This window comes from Anas acuta, chromosome 3 (genome assembly GCF_963932015.1).
Source record: "Anas acuta chromosome 3, bAnaAcu1.1, whole genome shotgun sequence".
In the NCBI taxonomy this organism is placed as follows: domain Eukaryota; kingdom Metazoa; phylum Chordata; class Aves; order Anseriformes; family Anatidae; genus Anas; species Anas acuta.
The window spans coordinates 5,236,088-5,250,832 of record NC_088981.1 but is presented as its reverse complement, the minus strand read 5'-3'; the positions used below and the strand labels follow the sequence as shown (position 1 = coordinate 5,250,832).

The following is a 14,745-nucleotide window of genomic DNA, read 5'->3' as shown; positions in this document are numbered from 1 at the left end:
GGTGACTCTCCCTGGAGTTATTCAGCTTGTGAAGAGCCTGACAGCGCCCCGGTGCTGTGGAGGCCCCTCGGGTGGCTACTTGGGCTGAAGGCACCCGGCTTTCCCACCTGCAGTGGGGCTGCATTGAGGCAGCCCGAAGGAGCTTGGGACGCGTGCTCCACGTGCGGACAGCTCTTGTGTTCGGCATCACGTGTACCCCCAGCTGTGGAGGTGTTTGCTGGAGAGTGGCGAGGGTAAGGAGATCTGGCCTCCATTTCTGCTTCTGCCGTTGGCTTCCTGTGCAGTTTTCCCACAGGTACGGGGGGCTGTGTCCCCAGAAGGCAGCGAGGACAGGCCAGCCACTCAGCCCTGGGCTGCTGGCCTCCCTGGCCTTTGGTTATCGCAGTGCAGGAAGGTGCCTCCTGCCCCCAGCTGCCTTTCATTGCACCTACAGCATGAGAGCACCGAGTGCATGAGCCGAGGGCTCTGGTCTTCTGCAGCACAGGAGGGCTCCAGCAGGAGCAGAGGAAAGCAGCCCCCGCTCTTACTGGTTAGTGGCAGCAGTACGGGTGGCACGAGAGCTGAGAGCCACCTCCTCAGAGGCAGGTTACCACTCCCTGTAGCTCTCTTCCTAAACTGTTTCCGATTTATTCTGACTAGTAAGAAGTGAACATATATGTGGAGATACGCCGTACGGTTCTGGACCCGCCACTTCTCTTCTCTTTGCCGAAACGCACGTTTATTTAAAAGTTCAGTGCGGGTAAGCTGAGCCAAAACCCTGACGTGTGCTCCTGGTGAATGTGCTATAAACATTTCCCTAATACTCTCAAAGGTACCCTTTCTGTCTGAACTTCAGAGCAGGTAAACTTCCCAGAAAATATTGTAGTCAATGAATTTTTACATCACAGGGTCCCTCTCACGCTCCTTTCCTGTGTTCTTTTTTCTTCTTTCCTTTTGAAGTGGAAACCGTATTCATTTTCAAAGTAGATATGTGCAGTCAGCAATGATGAAAACGAAGGTAACTGTCAAAAACACTGCCAGAAGGGATTTCTCCACTTTAATTTCTGCTTACATTATTAAGACAAGTAAATTATCTTTTCATGGAATGTTTCCTTTTTTTCTGGAAGCACTACTGATAAATGATGTAATATTCAAGGCCCTTCTCCACAGCTGTTGGAGGCCCAAAATTTTGATTCCCGACACCACAATAGACACGGATGCCAAGTAAAACCTTAACCTGACTTTCATGATTAAATGTGATGGTACTGCAGGAGGAAATAAGGAGTCTACAAATATTATTCTGAAAGGAGTTGATTCAGCTTCTCCCCACCCCAGTATTTTGGGAGCCTGCTGCTGCTGTTCCAGGGATTAGGAAGAAGCCAGGCACGGTTCTGGACGGGTGGCTGAGAGGGGCTTTCTGTAGCTGCATGCCAAAACACTATTTAAAAACCACCGTGACAGGAGCAAGCTAGCTGCTGTGTCAAAGCCGACTCCTGCTATTTTTATCACTGAAATCGTAACCTGTTCTCAGGAAGGGATTTCTTTCCATGCTACTTTCAAATTCATCTTCAAAACTCAGGGGATTTCTTTTGGGCTCGTTCAGGAGGATGAGTAGCCTGGGGAGAAACTCCTGTAGGCTGACAGGATAATACAGTGCCTTTTTATGGCAAGGGGTCCCTTTTCTTTTTTTTTTTTTCTTTTTTTTTCTCTTATTATTTTTTTTCCTTGTTTTCTTTTTTTTTTTCTTTTTTTTTCTTTTTTTTTTCTTTTCCCTAAATTCTCTGCTGAAGTTTGCATAGCAGAGGCCAACTTTGCTCTGCATCTTAGATAATTCAGGTCGGTTGTTGACATCGTAGCGCAAGTAGCTTATCGTGTAGGTAAGAGCTGCTTAACTCATTGCAAGAAGGGATGGATACGTTTCCCCCTGCCCCAACATAAACAGTCCCCAGGCTTTCCAAGCAGTATTTGGGAGGTTCTCTTCACATCTGACACTGTGCGATTCACTTCCCTTGTCAGGTGAATGGGTTTGTCCCTGGTGACCAACACCGGTGCCACCCTTGTGTCCCAGGGCTGTGTTGCCCTGCTGCTTCTTGCAAGAAGTCTCGAGCACCCAGAGCGCCAGCTTCTGCTGCTGTCTGCCCTCCGTAGGCAGAAACGCAGAGTGCCTGGGCTGCGTGGGAGTCAGCTCTGTCCTGCTCGAGGGCCTTGCCCTTTTGCTTCAAAGATCGGGAGAAAAATGATGCCGTTTCATCGCTGTAATTGGCTGGAGCCTCCTTGTTTGTCTCTTTTCTATCTAGATAAGCAATCTTTAAGGGGAAAGCTGATTCATAAACTCATGGCATTTTAGGCCTAGGAGGCTGTTATGGCCACAGAGCAATTAACAGGTTGTGGGATCACCTAATAACTCTCGTCTTGACGGGAGGAGAGAGTCAGTCCAGCTCTGGCTACCTTGTTGTCTCGCACCTAGCCTGAACGCAGGCTGCTGGGCTGGCTCCATGGCAGCTCTGCCAGCTGAGCAGAGCTCAGCCCTGCCTCTGTCTGGTGGGGTAGGGAACAGTGGGCTGGGATCCAAGGGCCCAAAGAGTGAATTTCAGGGGAGGATCCACATGAAACATCTACCTGGCTCTGGGTTAATCTTTACTGCTGCTCTTCCTTGAATCCATTCCTCCGAGCAATGCTGATTTTAAATGTGAACATCACCCAGAGGGGTGGGGGAGGGATATACAGAAAGAACCACTGAATTTCAGGGGTTCAGACCTAGGTAAGGTTTCTCAGGTTAACTATCAAATAAGTTCAACTAGAGAGCTGATTATTTTTTTCCTGATACTGTACACCAAAGACATTTTGGATCCAAGCCACATTCACTGGAGGACAACTGCGTGAGAAATTTTAACCAGACAAAATACTTTTTTGGAGTTCCAACACGTCTTGTTAATATTCACAATCTTCATCTGACTTCTGAGGGTGGTCTGCCTGCTGACCATGACCTCGCTCAGTGCACATGGAAGCACGAGAGCTTTCAAAAACTGTTGCAAGGTTTTGCAAGGGGTCGTCTTGGGCACGTGTCAGATATGAGCAGCTGCTCCATGCAACTTGATTTTATTAATTCTGCCGAGGATGTGAAGCCCCCAAGGAGAACCCAGGAGCTGGTCTGTGTGCATTGCTGTGCATGGCAAAGAGGGAGGAACAGGGAGGTGAGTGGCTTGTAGGGGGAGCTGCAGAAGGCTCGCAGTGGGCAGAAGTGCCAGGTTAAAGCATTGAAGACATTGCATCGACACAGTGCAGTGAGCACGGGTTTCTCTCAGAAGATCTGTAAAAATGGGAGAGGAACTGCTCAGTTACTCAGAGCTTACCTAAGGCATTTCCCAAGTGCTTGTTTATCCAAACGCTAGCTCTCAATAAGAAAATACCACTTATGTAAGTGCGAGGAGGAGGAGGGGAAAGGAGTTGTCGTTATGAACAGCCTCTGAAAACACCCAAACCTTTCCCCTGGTGTTCAAGATCCCACTCAAAAAACCTCTCAAGTAACAGCAAACGCCGGGCTTCCCAAGGCACCAAAGACCCGACCTGTGGCAATTCACACCCTTTAGTTACTGTGTCCTGGGATGTGATAGGCTCCAAAATATCTGGTCTCTTGTGAACTATGCTCAAGATGCATTAAACAGCAGCTTCTCTGGTAGCAGCAGCTCCAGAGGCAAAACAAGCGAGGCTAAACACGCGTGTGATTCATTGCACTGACTTCAAGTTGGGTTTGGATGCAGCCGGCACAGCTTCCTGGTGTGGCAGTGCTCCCCAAGAAAACCTTACGCATTCTAGGTGGAGGTGTTGACTTCAGCGCATGAAGTCAAGCGATGTTTAGCAACAGGCTTTGATGAGAGCAGGACCGCTTCTGTCACATCCCAAAGACATTACCTAACCATCTGCTTTCTAAATTCCTGGGAACTGCCCAGCGAGAGACTAATGGAGCCAGCCAGACACATGCACACACCAAAATGAGTTCTGCCGAACACCTGGGGCCAACACCTCAGCTGCTGTAGAAGGGCAGCAATGACACTAAGCTAATTTATAGCAGCTGAAGATTTGGCCCAGGAATGCTATTATTTTTCTATTTAAAGCGGTGCTAGCAATTTGCAGGAGTTTGTTATTAGGAACGGGCCAAATATTTCGGAGGAAATTATGGAGTAATAACAACCACAGAACCTAAATTAGTTGTTTTTAAGTTATAAGAGCATAAAATAATAGCATCTGACACCACTAACCACTATTCTTTTTTGCACTCCTTAAAACTTCAGATGCGCTTTGCCAAACCAATTGTTTCCAAATTCTGTCAAAAATATTGTCCTTGGGCAGAAAGCTTGGATGCTAAATTTCAACCCAGTATGATTTTTATGGCTGAGTGACAGAAACCTTGAAAAGGGGATTTATAATGAATACAACCTTAACTACTGTGGCGTGAACAGTGCTGCAATTCTCATTAGCTGAGCTTTTTTTTCCCTTTTTTCTCAGAATTTCAGAGGGTGGGGCTGGCTGTAGGAAGTAGTTGACTGGTGTGTACGCTTCTGTCATGGCAGGAAAGGAACTCAGCAGCTTCATTTCCCCCTTTCATCTCTGGACATCTGTCTGGGTTCAAAGATTGTTGTGGGTCTGAAGCAAGAGGATTTCAGTAGGGTTTTTCAGGCCGTGGCCACGAGCGTGGGCAGGCTGCGCGTACGAGCCGAGAGGTTTCGGCACCAGGAGCTGCCTCTGTCCTCCTGTTTAATGAGGTTTATTCACCGGAGGATGGCGGAAGGCTGTGGATTTGAAAACAAGCCTTAGCAAAGGAGGAGGCAGAAAGACCAGAAAGCGGAGCATCTGCCAGGTTCCCATTCCGCTCAGCTTTGCTGCTAAACTCCAGTTTTCAGGCTGTGGGCAAAGGAAAGTCTCTGCCTTTGTGTATGTTAAACACCAGGTGTGCAGGGTTGGGAAGTGGGAGTGGAGAGCTGGCTGGAGGATTTTTTTTGCTGTGCATTTGGACTTTGGTTTCCCAGGAGCAGCGAGTGCAGTCACGGAGCTCTCGCAAGAGGTGGTACGAGTGCATCCTCCATTTGAAGGCATCTGTTCAGCACGGCACAAGGTTCAGTGCAAAAAATAAAGCCTTGAGAAACAGTTTGTTAAAGAAACACGAGGCTTTATAGCTCCGCGTAGCTCTGAAGCAGGATTGTGGCCTTTCTTTGAGAAGTTCCCAGTGTAAATATCGCCTTAGGTATCCAACTTAGCAGCTCTCCAGTTGGGACCTCAGCCTTGGTGGCAAAAACTAGATGGAATCTGAAAGCCCTGGAGTACAAAATGAGTTCTATAGTGCACCGGGTCTCCCCAGCACGGTCTGCGGGGATGGGAAGATGGCACACGTGGTGAGTAATGTCATAATCATCACACAGTAGAAAACAAATCCAAGCAAAAGGTCTTAGAAGTCTTTCATCTCTACTTTCCCAAGCCACAAATGGCGAAATCCTCACATGTCTTGCTCAGATTGCTTTTGAAAGTTGAGAACTTCCGTCCTCAATGGGAGAGGCAGAATGGGACTGAAATTGCCCTGTTAATGAAGAAACCATTAATAATAACTGCCTCTGCTGAAAGCTGTTCTCATGGTGCCTTCTCTTGGTGCCTCTGGTAGGAAGGGAGAAGGCTTTAGCGATCCCAGAAGGATCTGTCCTGTCTGACTATAAAACTCATCCAAATTCTTTCAAGATGAGAGAGGCTTCCCCCAAAATGAGCGGCCCAGTTCACAGCTTCCTAACACGTGTACTTTGCAGCTGATGGTTTGAAATGCTTTATCTTGCTCTTGGCATCTTTTTTTTATGAATTGCTTTTTTTTTTTTTTATCTTGTAAAAAGAAAACTTTCTGGTGATTAACTCAGGAAAAAGCAAATGAAATCTGAGGAACTTGACTGTCACCTGGATGGGGAGGAGGTGAATCCAGTTCAAGGTGAAGACTGCGAGCTGAGTGCAGCGAGGTGCCATCCCCCAGCCCTTGATACCTAAATACACCCAAAATATTGAAGTAGCAGGAGACTGGGATGTATTTCAGCAGCTCGCTGTAGGTTGTGCATACTCTGCTGCCATCTGGCTAGCGTCGAGCCCTTCGATCCTACCTTGGCAGTACAACGAGGAAGCTTTCCTTGCCTCTGTTTTGCGGGTGGCTGGGAGATCGCTTCACACGCTCACACACAAACACTTGCAAATATTGCTTCTCTGCCACAGTGCGGTGGCTCACGTACCCCAGTACACCACTGATGTACTTGGTTCAAGAACTCTCTTTTATTTGTATTTTTTCACCAAGGAATGGCCATTTAACGCATTGATGCAGCCCTTGGTCTTCAGCAATTTTCTGTCTTCAGAGCTTTGGGGGTCTGTGTGCGTGATCTCCATTTGACTGCTAATAGGGGCAGCCTAAGAGAAAGCACCTGCCCGCGTAAAGGCGTCAGTGCATGTGCTTTGCCTGGCCTCTTCTTTGGGACCTCCTCTTCCACCCGCCCTGTGCTTGAGTAATCCAGAGAGGGCCGCACCAAACCAATGCAGGGCAAGGGGAAGCGAATAAACACCGTCGTGTTTATTTCTATCCTCTTACTATCAGATGCAAAGAACAACTTCAAAGCAACACATAACTGAGTTAGGTGATGCACCAACAATAATTAAAACGCCCCTGCAGGAAGTCATGTCATTGAAAAAACAACTGCTTCAGAAAGCAATAACAGTTTTCTGCCAAAGGCGTGTGAAGCTGCTGTATCTGGGCCTTGACGCAAAGAAATAAAACTAAAAAAAAATGGCACTTGCTTCAATCCGTCCCTGCTCAGGACAACTGAATAATTCTGAGACTCTGCTGGTTACAGAGGTGCAAAATTGAGGCCCCAGCAGGCTGTGACAGAGACATCTCTGAGCAGAGCAGGCTTATGCAAGAGAGGAGAGGCTGTTGGAGGCGTCTCCTGGGGCAAATCGAAATGTGAGGGCAGTGAAGGGGCTGTGTGATGCCTGTCTTGGCTCTTGGAGCATGAAGCAGAGTAACAGTGATGTGCTGTTACAACATTGCTGAGCGTCTGCAGCATGAAGCAATATTCAGGTGGGAAACATAGATGGCTGCCCATCGTGAAGCACTGTACCGGTGATGGGTTGCACAGAGGCTAAGTAGGTTGCCAGCTCCACGGCCCTGCCTGGACAATCACTGCGGCCATTTCAGTGTGACACCAGCTTGTTCTTGTCTTCAGCAAGCAACATCCAAGCCTAACAAGCCAAGCAAAAAGCCCCACCAGGCTCTGGATCATGCTGTTGGGCCTTTGTCACAGCCAGACAACATGGTCCTCTACTATTAAAATCATCTGCACGGCTTGCTTTACAGCCCGCATAGCTCTAGCTTTCTGTAGATGCCATAAATCTCAGTGCTCTCTTCTCCCATTTTTCTTTTTATAGTCAGGATTGGAAAGGATAGATGCTGCTGAATGATTATTGTGCTGACTTCGGGAGCCTTTACTTTAAAGTCAAGTTGCACTGCTTATTTAAAGAGTAGCAATTATAAAGGGAAGGAAATTGTTGAGGAGATCTACCTGTAGGAAAAAAAGAAAAAGCAGTTGCTGCTGTTTTCTAGTTTATAAATCTAGTTTAAAGCACAGATGCTTAGGAAAAAAAAAAAATGAATGCATGTCACTTCGAAGAGAGGAGTTATTCAGAGCTTGAGCAATAGGCCCCAACAATGAAGTTAAGTTGCAGACAAAAACCATGTTTTATCAATCAACTGCTACTTTTAAGTTTGACAGCTTTTGTAAGCAGGAAAATGTCAATTACATAAGATATTTGAACCTGTGGAAATAACCCATGGAAACACAAAATGTCTGTTCACACATCAAAATGATCCAGACTTGAAGGAAGTTAAAAACCAGAATGCACTAAGGAATTATCTGACGGAAAAATGGAAACTTTGTTATGAATTTTCAAGAAATATTGGCTAATTAATTTCTTTGGTGAGTTTATAAGGTTATTTAGGATTGGAGAAAATGAGGTAACTTCCCTATTTTTCCTGATGTGTAACAGCTATGGAAACACTTTGAAATGAGTGTCCCATCATTATGAATTCATTTGGTTATCCTTTTAATAACAATGATTGTACTCAGGCACTTTATATGAATGTTACATCCCATCTCTTTCAGGTGCTGCTTGGTCACTCCATTGAGCATTTGTCAGCTGGGTCTTATTAAATTGCCATTAAGGAAGAAAGAGCTAAATACCTAGTAACAACATTGAAAGGGGAAAAAAAAAACTAAAAAACACGTAGGCTTGGACCTGGAAAATTAGTTCTTATGGAGCAGAAAATGCTCTATTGAAGTTAACAAAAGCACTGAAACGTACTGCTACCACGCATTGCCGCGTGCAAAAAACCTGCCCGGAGCCTGATTTGACAGAGCCCGGTCACATGGATTGACTCAATGTTTGTTTTTTGCCCTCAGTCTGCCTTTGTGGGATGTAAACAAGACGAGATCTTTGGTAATGGGTTTTATTAGATGCGACTGATGTAGCTGGAAAAAGCAGATGCAAACTTACAGGCTTACGGGCTCTTCTTCAGGTCTTCTTCAGAAGCATGTGATTTAACACAGCGTGTTTTGGGGAGTGTTAGACCAAGCTACCACCATCTAGCAGTGCCAAGCAGGGCTGTCCGCATGGAGACCTAATAACTAGTAGCAAGTTTACTGTGAATTCAGCTGCCAGCGCACGTTGTCTTTGCTTTACGAGTTAAGCTGAACATATTAGGATGGCTTTATATCTGCAGAAATGCCCATGCAGAGTTGTGATGCTGTTTGACGGCTCTGATGAAAATAAGCAATCTCCTGTTTAAAACTCTAGGCGCAGGAATGCAAAATTAGTGCCTGAAATTATACAGTCAAACAAATACATTTCCAGCAGCGAGGAATATAGCTTGTAGCTTATTAACATATCTGGGAAACATTTCCCTTTTTCCATGGAAAATTTAACATTGTCATTAAAGACTAAACATTTTTAGTCTAACCTGGAAAGTTTTCAGCACAAGGCTGCAATGGGAAAGTTTTCAGCCAAATATCTTCTTTCTCTTGTAGATTTTAATTTTTATTTTATTTTATTTTTTTTTACATTTTCTATGAAATGTTTTTCCATTAGCTAAAACAGATGTATTTTGTCTTAAAAACAAATCTGATAGAAATACTTAATAGCACAGTTAAGGTTATTTAGTTTAGGAGGATAAAAAGCTCTACAAGTGGAGGACCCTCATCTTGCACATGGCCTTAGCGTCAGGCACCCAGAGTCCAGCGTTTTTGCCTTTTTGCCTCAAACTTCTCTCCTGCCAAGGGAATGGTGCTGCATAGCCAAAATCTTCTGCAACCCCCCAGCACGCTGATGCTCTGTGAGGGACTGAGCATACGGCAAGTCAAGTCCCAGCCCCGCACACTCAGTGGCTTGCCCGGAGGGGGTGGCCACAGGGCCACGCTCAGCAGCCTTTGGGTTACTTCAGAATTGGCTCGGAGGTGATCCAGGGAGCCTACAGCCAACTTTATGCCAGCAAAGCATCACAACACTGGGAGCTCTTTCCTTACCTCCCAACGTAAAAGATGACTCTGGCTTCTCACCCTTGCTAACCAGGCCGAAGGAGACTCTGTGCCCATCTGCTGCCCTGATATGGTGCAGCCCTGCTGAGCACCACCTCCCTTGGAGTAGCCCTGGGTGCACCCAGGTTGTGCCCTTGCAAAGGGCCCTCCCGTGGAGCCACCCCAGGAGCTCAGCAGGTGAGCTGTGCTAACGGGATTAGTGCAATTAACCCACCTGGTTAGTGTGTTTGCTCATGGCAGTGCTAACTAGCCCTCACTCAATCATCAAGCACCATGAACGTGCTCTTGCTACCTAGGGGAGAACCTTTTTAGGATTGTGGAGCACTGGCTCTGATACTCATCTTAGAGCAAGTTCCCATCAAGCCTCCTGACATCATTGGATATGATTGCTGACACCTGTTTGGTAAATAAAATTACATCAGATCTTTTCAGCACCAGGCTGTTAAAAGAGAGCTCTAGCGCAGATGTAACCTCCAGTATGAATAGGAGAATTCATTAGGCATCAAGGCCTTTAAACTCATCAGGGTTAAACAGCAATTTACCTCACACCATAACTGTTAGCAAGTGATTTAGTGACAAGGAATTGACGAGGTACATTTCCCTGGAGGGCACAATAAATAATTTTTTTTCATCCCAAAGCGTTTTTGCAGAAATGTTTATGTAGTCAAGTATTCAAAGTTAATTCATTTCCAGTAGTTTGACAGAGGGCTTTTTTTTTTTCAGTGACCGATGAAAATCTTGTGTGAGTTCATCTCTTTTTACAGTATTATTTGGTGAACTTTTCCTGCATGATCTAATCTCACAGTGGAAAACTAAATAAAAGTTTATTGGTAAGCAGGAATGAGTTCACTGGCCTGCTCAGCTGGCATTATAGATGAAAACAATGCTTTGACGTTTTGGAAGTAGTACTTTGCCTTGGTTTTGGAAGCTGTGTTGGTGATACTAAGCAAATTGGATGCAGCATTTCTAATTGTGCCATAGATGTCCTTGGGAAGCCCATCAGGGTGATCTTAGCTGACTTTCAGACTCTCCATTTCTATTGCAGATGGAAAGAAGAAGCCTGCAGCTATTCCAGTTGTCACACAAAATCTTTCCATTACTGTTTAAAGGGTTTCTTTACAGTCTTTTGAGTTTTGTTTCTGCTTCTTTCTGCAGAGGCTCGTTGAATTGAGTAATAGTGGGAGGCCATCCTGGGGCAAGAGCCATGTTCCTGCAGACACCTTCCAAAGGGACCAAGGTAGGAGGATTTCTGTGCTTCCTTTTGGATAGTCCAAGCAAAGAGCCTAACACAATTAAAAATAATAATAAAAAAAAGTCAAGGTTTTAGTAACTGGAACTCAGATTTACATCAGGTCATGTGTCATCATGGATAAACTTACCTGTGGGGGGGACTTTCCATTAATACTGAACTGATTCAAAATGAAAATACTTATTTTAAGGTGTTTTTGTGAATTTTGTTGTAGTTCTGTAGTTTTTGTAATTTTGTTGTGATTTTTTTTAGTAATTAGTAAAATGGAAAGTTTCATGGAGAAAATTTTTGAGCTTTCATCACTCCAAACAGAGCATTTCCAGCAAGCTCTAGCTATAAATATATGTTAAAGTGAATGGCAAATGGAGGGGAGTTTGAAACGTCAGGCTGGCAATGGTTAATTAAACAGCACTTTGCTGTGTGCCCATTAAATTCAAGTAATGCCACTCCAGTTGCTGATTTAAGGCTTTTGAATGACAAACTACTTAGCATGAAGCTTGATTTGTGATCATTATTGACTTAATTCACAGCTTTCACTTTCAGAGCGGTTTTGAACTTCAGAATCCTTGGGTTAAACTTTTCAGTTCATTACTTTTTACTTTTTTTTTTTTTTTTTTTTTTTTTTTTTTGCGCCTAACTAATAATCTGCCGGGTCCTGTACGGAAAAGGGCATGAATTTATGTTGAGTGTCTGTTACTTTTTGCTGTGATTGATGTGTATTGTGATCTCTGCCAGAGTGCAAGTCCTGTTGCATCTTTGATAAAATGTTGGCATAGCAGCTTTTGACGTTCACAGCAGATGGTTTTGGTGGTTAGTTTCTCGCAGTTGTGATGGCAAAAAGCAGAACGATGCCTTCAAACAGAGTGTGGATTCCCTGCAAGAGAAAGCCTCCTAGGCTAGGGCTAACGTGGTACATCGCCGTGGTGTGGCTCTAACAAAATGCAAAGAACCTGAAATCCTATCTGAGCAGCGTGGACTGAAACTTCTCATTTTCTCTTCTGTGCTGAGTTAATGCTGTTCGCGTATTATGTAAGTGTCCTATTTTTTTGAGAGTTTTGCATGCAAGCCCAGTCTTAGAAGATCTTTTGTGTTTTTATGGGCAAGAAGTTTATGTTTTAACTGCTTCACATGCAAGTAGGAAGCTACCTACTTCCTAAAAGGATAGCTCTGTCCCATCAGCAGGGTCCCAGGTGCTGCTGCCAGCTGGGGATGTCCGCGTGTCCCCCCTCAGCTGTTGTTACCAGATGTAGGATGCTCTCTTCTAGCTCTTTGCCCAGGGGGCCTGCATGGAGGCGTAGAGGTTGTGCTGGAGGGAGGGAAGGTATTTCGCAGCAGTTTTGGGTGTCCCCAGCAGCCTCTTTAGTAGCAATCTCCTGCTGCAAAATTTCTAGTCAACTGCTCGTTTCCACTGAAAGCTGCGCTTGCAGTGACCAGACCCTCCAACGTACTGAGATGCCTGAATCACTGGTGAGTAAGCCCCTCTGGAAGCAGGATTTAGCCTTTTTAAGCCATGTAAATGTTTCTGCAAATCGCATGTTGGTTCGTGCAGTAACGGGTGCTGATGCTTTCTTTGGCAGTCACGCTGACGGTCCTATTCAGAAAGCTTCAACCGGTTGTTTTCCGGTCCTTGCTAATATTTTGGGTCAAGAGTCATGTCTGTCAAACCCTTCCTATAGCACTTGCAAGCCTGAAATACTTTTTACAATGTTAATGAGGATGGGAGAGGACTTTTCCTGTCCTGGGAACAGGCTTGGCATAATAGTTTTCTTGTGTCCATGTAAGATCTGTTCTGCTGATGGGGTGGAAAGAAAAAGCCCCTACAAAAGCAGTACTTGGAGTTTGCTGCTTTCTGTACACACATCCCAGTGGCAAATGACTTCCCTCCAAATGCAAGCTCACGGTGAAAGAAGGCAGCAACAAAAGCACCAAAGTAATCTGGAGGCCGTGAGGGAAACATTCCTTCTTCTGGCTGCCCTATCTAAATCCCCACGGAAACACAGCGTATCGTGTTTTAATCCCCAGAGGTTTCCTGCACCATGTTACTGGCTTGGGCTGCTCGTTTCCCACCCTCAAGCAGGCAGAATGACAACACGGGCTGCTGCTCTTGTGTAGCTGTGTGGCTTTTCCCAAGAGTTAGGAGATTTTGCCTGCGACCAGCTTCCCACTCGGTTGACACCTCCTTATCTGAAGGCCAGGCGCTTGCAGAGGCGGGCAGCGAGGCTGCGAAGCTCAGCGCTGCCCCGAGTGCTGCTCCTGCGCTCCGCTGCCTCCGAGGGATTATTTAATGGCTTGTTTCCCAAGGGGATTAAGCTGAACCTGATAAAGGCGCTATCAGCATCCACCCATGCAGACATTGATAAGTATATATTCCATCCGAGCTGCCCTCCGTTTCTTTTCCAAGCTAGACGAGCTCCAGAGCAGGGATTTCTGAAAGCATCCAAGAGGCTCAGCGACACATAAGCTGTCTGATTTTTCAGCAGGATTCGTGGTCCTCGAAAGACCATCTCTAAAGATAGCCAAAGATGACAGAGTGTTTGCAAACACTCATTCCTGTTCCGGACAGCCATTCGAGCCGGCCACATTCGTTCCCCATTTCTTGACCATGTCTCTGGTTTATGATGTCTGGGAATTCACGCCAAAACCCGTGCCTTCGCACCAGCACCGATGCTCTCGTGGGACATGTTCCTGGTTCTCTGGTGGCTGGCCAAGAATCAGCACCTAGTAATGAGCAGGCAAAGCGAGCAGCACGTTAACATCCCACAAGCTATAACAGATGAAATATCTGACAAGCATTTGTGATTAAAATAGGATTTATTTTCTTTTTCTATGGTTAACAAAAGAAAAAACAAAGGAACAGAAATGAAATGCTCTGAATGCTGGTGTTTATCCCACTTGCATTTTTTCATCTAATAACTGAACTGTATAGATTTAGTTGATACTTTGAAAATTTGTTTTCATAATTGAGATGGGGAAAATTATGTATTTTTAAAGCAATTGTTTTCTTTTTCTATAATAGCTTGTCCTCTCTAAGTACAGTTACATCAAATTGTATTCTGAGAAATAATTGATAAAAAGGGCAGAATTCACCTATTTTTCTTTTTAAAAAACCAACCAGCTCTGTTCTGCTAAGTAGAATTCCCTATAATATGAACTATATGCATTTAGTTTTACTTTCCCTCTAAAGGAAAGAAGAAACTTGATTTCCTATTACAGGTCCATCCTAATAATGCAGTTACAATATATTTCCAGTTGCATAGAATTTCAACCAATCCATATAAATGGAAATTTAGTTGCTTAGATTTGCTCTTCATAGGCATCGTTTTGGAAAACTGGATGCCAACTGCAGTGCATTTTGCTGTGCTTGGTCCTGCAGGAGTAAGTGGCCCTGACTTAGGACATATCCACAATTTTTCTGTGTAGCACCTGATGTAGTATGGCTACCATCTCTGGGATATTTGTCTGTCTTTGGGGTATCTAACGGTAATTTTCACCTTGCTCACACTTTCCATCCTGGTTGCAGATGAGCGTTAACAAGCAGGACTGGATATAGGCCAGATGAGGTTGCAGATCACGCAAAGGCAGCAGGTTTTGAGATGTTTGTGTGCCCATAAATAAGAAGGAAAAATGTCTAGCGTAGATTGTTTGACAGCTGTGGAGCAGTATGGCAGTGGAGCATCCCGAATACCTGCAGCCAGCTGTGCTGGCTGTGTATGGCAGGATTGGCACCATGGAAAAGCAGAGAGAGCTTTGTGCTTTCCTCCCGGGGCTCTACATCAGCCATGCTTCTCCTTCAGTGTTTGGTCTCCAACAAAACCTGGTTTAATATAGCAGAGCTTGATTGTGCTTATTTTTATGAAACAAAAATGCTGTCATAAACGGGTTTTGATCGTTGCTGGTTGTAGCCGCAGTCGA

The 14,745-nt window shown here is 45.1% G+C and overlaps 2 long non-coding RNA genes across 2 annotated transcripts in view; one reads left to right on the top strand and one right to left on the bottom strand.

The window, feature by feature from the left end:
* Positions 1–3,298: 3,298 nt before the first annotated feature.
* Positions 3,299–9,735, bottom strand: LOC137853241 (uncharacterized). The gene is made up of 2 exons (XR_011094346.1): positions 9,573–9,735; positions 3,299–7,556 (listed from the first exon to the last, which is right to left on the bottom strand). It is a non-coding gene; the product is annotated as an uncharacterized lncRNA (long non-coding RNA).
* Positions 9,736–9,836: 101 nt separating this feature from the next.
* Positions 9,837–14,745, top strand: part of LOC137853240 (uncharacterized) — a 91,335-nt gene continuing 86,426 nt past the window's right edge. The window contains exons 1-2 of the long non-coding RNA XR_011094345.1: positions 9,837–10,175; positions 10,740–10,821. This is a non-coding gene — a long non-coding RNA (uncharacterized lncRNA). The remainder of the gene's footprint in view (positions 10,176–10,739; positions 10,822–14,745) is intronic.